At 40.1% G+C, this 5,477-nt stretch overlaps 1 pseudogene; it reads left to right on the forward strand.

Moving 5' to 3' along the window:
* The first annotated feature begins 4,476 nt into the window (after nt 1-4,476).
* Nucleotides 4,477-5,085, forward strand: LOC101573602 (annotated as a pseudogene).
* Nucleotides 5,086-5,477: the final 392 nt, after the last annotated feature.

The following is a 5,477-nucleotide window of genomic DNA, read 5'->3' on the forward strand; positions in this document are numbered from 1 at the left end:
CACACACACACACACACACAAATAAATAAATAAATAAATAAATATTTTTTTAAAAAAAGAATATTTAATAATTATAAAAATATGTGTGCCCAACAGCAAAGCACCTAAACATGTAACACAAATAGTAATAGACCTGAGGAAGTATAATGTAACACAGTAATAGGAGACCTCAATACCCACTTTCAATAATGGCTAACTCATCTAGCCAGAAAGTCAATAAGGCAACACGAGTACACCTGGTAGACATATTTAGAGCATTGCATCCAACAGAAATGGGGCACACATTCTTCAAAATTGTATGTGGAACATGCTCTAAGATAAATCATACTAGGTCTTAAAACAAGTCTTAAATTTAAGATTAAAATCATATAAAGTACTTTTCTAACCACAATGGCATGAAACTGGAAAGTAATGGGGAGAAATTCAGAAAATTTGTGGTAGTTAAACATGTTCCTTAAGAAGCAATGTGTCGGGGCTGGTGAGATGGCTCAGTGGTCTAAGGCACCTACTTAGAACAAGCTAAGCTAAACAAAACACAGAGACCGTGGTTCAGTTCCCCAGCACCACATGCCAGCCAGCCCCGCCCCCTGGTGGGCTGAGCTGGCCACACACACACAAAATAAACAAATAAAAAAAAAAAGAAGAAGAAGAAGCAATGTGTCAAAGAATAAATTAGAAAAGGAGGTGGAAGAAATATCTTGAGGGGTCCCAGCTATATGGCAGTTGGCCTGGTGGCATAGTGGGTGAAGGAGGCAGCAAAATATTGGAAGTAGCAAGAATACAAGACACTGTTTCCCAAGGAGCCCCGCATATCTAGTGGTTGGTGAGTGAGATGAACCAGTGGTATGCTCCAGCGCACAGACACATGGAACAGAATGGGGGGGGCTTCTGTTTCAAAAGGTTTGGGGTGAACTCCCGCAGCAAAATAGTCCTGGGTCACTTTCACTCACAGTAGACTGTGGGCAGGTGGGAAGCACACTGGGGGGGAGGGTGATTCTGCAGGGAGGACGAGTGGGACCAACCAAACCCCACTCTAGTAGCTGCAAAAAGTCAGCCTTAGCTTCAAGTACAGAGAACTGGGAGTGAGCCCCTGGGCTGTGACCAGCAGAGTGTCTTTGACCTAGCAAGCAGGCAAACAGCCTTGGCCTATGGCAGGATGAGGGTACTCCACTCACCCTATAACCAGTGTGTAATTATGTAACAGGAATTAGTGGTGTGTAGAAGAGGAAGCTGTATAAGATCCAGAAGGAGCCAAGTGTATATGGGTCTGGGAGAAACTGCGGGATTTCCCTACCCAAAGGTACCACAGCAACCGGCAGAGCACTGCAGAGACAATCACAATAAAGAGAAGTGGGCTTCCAGAACATTGTCAGCTGAAGACCGTCCCAGATCTCATACCCAGAGGACAAGGTCAGCCCACCCCCACAGAAGTCCTATGGCAATTGTGCAACATACTTCTAAGATCTTATTTGGACGCTATCACACAATAGTGGACACTAGAGAAACATTTTTTTTTTTCTATGCTTGATTGGTTCTCCCTTTTCTGTATGATTGAGTTTCTTTCTTTCTTTATTTATTTGTGTGTGTGTGTGTGTGTGGCCAGCTCAGCCCACCAGGGGGCAGGGCTGGCTGGCATGTGGTGCTGGGGGATTGAACTGCGGTCCCTGTGCTTTGCTAAGCTTGCTCTAAGTAGGTGCTTTAGACCACTGAGCCATCTCACCAGCCCTGAGTTTCTTTTTTAAAATTTAGTTTCTTACCTTTATTTTTGCTTTGTTCTATTCATCTTCTTTCTCTTTTCCCTCACTTATTACTCTAGATTTTATGATATTTTCATATGAATGAACACTGTTTCTTTCTGGTTAACCTCATATTTTTTCCTTTCTTTTTCATTCTTTCTCTCCTATACTCTTCTCTGGTTTCCCAAAACTTGAGTAATCATCCTTTACTTGTAAAGATCCGTGAGTCTCAGTGTGATCCATTCTACCTGGGAAGCAATGGCAGCAAGAATGAGGAAATGACAGACAAAAAGACAAAGCTGGGTTAGGTGATGACTCTTCTGCTTGGTTGGTGACATGACTCCTGCAAAGTTAGTAACAAGGGACACAAGGTTGCCTAGTGACTAATAGATGACATTAACCAGACAGGATTTTTGTCTCAGGACTGAGGGGGCTTGTTTGCTTTAGGCACTGAGGCCTAGTCTGGCTTACATACATTTGACCAATTTTCTAGCTTGCTTAACTCCCAGCATTTACTCTCCAGCCTTGATACAACTACATTTCTCATTCATCTCACTCTGTTTTGTCCTCTGTCTTTCTTAAATCCCCTACACACAGGGTAAAATCATTCTACCAAGGGAAAATGCATTGCATACAAATTCCTGGTATATGTTGGATTTTGTTATATAACCGTAGAGCTTGCTCCAGTGATTGAAGATAACAAATTGATAGTTACCACAATTTGTCAGTTGCTAGGCTGTGCTTGGTGCTACTGTTATTTGTTAATTTTACTACTCTAGCCAGTATATCATACATATTATAATTAGTTTTTCTCACTTGTAGGACAAGACTCTGATTGTCTGGAGTTATAACCATCACCATAGTACTATATCAAAGGACTGGGTGCTGAGCCAAATAGACAGCAATTTCTCATCCTTGAGATATTGGGAAGATAGGCTTTTGGGATAGATTAAAGACAAAGAACCACCTATACCTAGAACATATCTCTGAAGAATAGACATTTCCTGGGGAGCCTTGATACTAGTGACAAAGCTATCCATCATAAGAAATCTGCAGGCATCAACACAGAAAGCAAGGGTTGGCGATAGCTCAGCAGTCTAAAGCCTTTGCTTAGGCAAGCTTAGGCAGGCACAGAGGATTGTGGTTAGGTCCTGAGCACCACATACCATGCCAGCCCTTTCCTCAGGGTGGGCTGAGACAGAAAGAAAACAACAACAACAAAAAAACTTTAGGGTAACACAAAAAACAAAATAAAATAAGAGAAAATAAAAAATGACAAGATGCGGAAGCAAAATGCAACCCCAAACCTCTAGGACAAGTCCAAAGCACAAGAGAGATGAAATCAAATGCCACCCATTGGAAGTCTCTGAAATAACACCAGCAGAAGTGAAAAAAAAACAAATGGATGAGGCCATAGAAAAAAACAGCTGGGAGGGGCTGGGGAGATGGCTCAGTGGAATAAGCACTTCCCTGGCAAGCGCAAGGATCTGAGTTCAATCCCCGGTTCCACAAAAAATAAATAAATAAAAACAAACAAAAACAGCTGGGGATATAGCTCAGTGGCACAGTGCCTGGCTGGCAAATGTGAGGTCTGGAGTGTAACTCCTGGTACCAAAAAGAAAAAGAAAAAAATTTTCTCAGAGGTACAAAAACACATGACGATCAAAATGACATCTTCCACAAATCTTGAATAGACACAAATGAAAAAAGAAAATAGGGGAGGTTAGGAAAATGTTGGAAATCATGAATGCCCAAGATAGAAAAAAAATGGCGTCCATGAAATAGAGCCAAACATACTCAGAAGATGAAAAGTTCTATTGAAAGTATACACAGCAGATTGAATGAAGGTGAGAATACAATATCAGATCTAGATAACAGGATTATAGTTAGTACCCACAGAAAGAGGTATCTTAAAAATAGCAAAAAACCATGAAAAATGAATCCAACAGCTGCAAGATGAAGCAAAGAACAACATAAGATTGATCAGAGTCAATGAGAAAGCCAGAGATAGCACAATGCCATCTCATAAAGCATAAAAAATGCTAATCATAAAGCATAAAAAACTTTATGAAAGTAATGGCAGAAAACTTCCCAAACATAAAGACATTGACAAGTATGCATCAAGTGAAGCATACAGAACTCCAAATAGCCATGACCAAAGTAAATTTCCACTAAGTTATATAACAATGCAAGATTCCAGAAATTCAGCACAAGAAGAGTGGTTAGAGAAAAGAAACAAATCACCTACAAAGGGAAATCCATCAGAATCACATAAACCCTCAAATAAAGGAGAGCTTGGAGTAAAGTATTTAAAGCACTAAAAGAAAACAACTCCCTAACCAAATGGATATACCTTGAAAGACTATGTTTCAAAATCAATGGAGGCAAAAGGTTTCCATACCACAGCACAACTGAACAAATCCATGACCACCAAACCACCTCTCCAAAATGCTCTGAAGAATATTTTAGAAAGAGATGATGAAGACCACAATTCCAAGGACATCAAGGAAAAGAAGCCATCAGGCAAAGCAAACAATTAAACAGAGGAAAAACAGAACTAAAACAAGAAAATAATGTGAGAATGATAAGCCAATACATATCAGTTATAACTATCAATGCAAATGATCTCAATTCATCAATCTAAAGAAACAGACTAGCAAAATGGATCAAGAAAAAAGATCCAACAACATGATGCATTTAAAAGACACACTTAATGCAATAAGAAATTCATAGGCTCTGCACGCTCTGTGTCCCTGCGACCGCCTGAGCGAAGATGGCCTCAGGAGTACAAGTTGCTGATGAAGTATGTCGCATTTTTTATGATATGAAAGTTCGGAAATGCTCCACACCAGAGGAAATAAAGAAAAGAAAGAAGGCTGTCATTTTTTGTCTCAGTGCAGACAAAAAGTGCATCATTGTTGAAGAAGGCAAAGAGATCTTGGTTGGAGATGTGGGTGTGACCATCACCGATCCCTTCAAGCACTTCGTGGGGATGCTTCCTGAAAAGGATTGTCGCTATGCTTTGTATGATGCAAGCTTTGAGACTAAGGAGTCCAGGAAAGAAGAGCTGATGTTCTTTTTGTGGGCTCCAGAACTGGCCCCCTGAAGAGTAAGATGATCTATGCCAGCTCCAAGGACGCCATCAAAAAGAAGTTCCAAGGAATAAAACACGAATGTCAAACAAATGGGCCAGAAGACCTCAACCGGGCTTGCATTGCTGAAAAGCTGGGTGGGTCCTTGATTGTAGCCTTTGAAGGGTGCCCCGTGTAGCGTCATTCCAGTGCCACAGCCGAAAGCTTCCGTGTTAATGTTACCCTCTTGCTCAATAAGTAAAGCAGATGCATTTACACCAGGGTTTCCCTGAGGGGACTTGTCTTGTCATCTTAGAATAAATATTCTATAAACCTGTGCAAATGCGGCCCTAAATAAACCTAGCATCCAAAGTGTAAAAAAAAAAAAAAAAAAAAAAAGAAAAAAGAAATTCATAGACTAATGGTCAAAGGATGGAAAATCATGTGACAGAAACTCAGAAAAATAAAGGTAGTTATTCTGTTTGTAAATAATGTGAACTTCAAAGCAAGACTAATAAAAAGAGACAATGTCACTACATACTTGTTAAGGGAAAACTCCAAGAAGTAATAATCATAAATACAAATGTACTAAATACCAGTGCCCTCAACTACATAAAACAAATATTAACAGACATGAAGAAGTGAATAAGCACTAACACAATTATAATGG

The sequence above is a fragment of the Octodon degus genome, unplaced genomic scaffold (assembly GCF_000260255.1).
Source record: "Octodon degus isolate 3935 unplaced genomic scaffold, OctDeg1.0 scaffold00331, whole genome shotgun sequence".
Taxonomy (NCBI): domain Eukaryota; kingdom Metazoa; phylum Chordata; class Mammalia; order Rodentia; family Octodontidae; genus Octodon; species Octodon degus.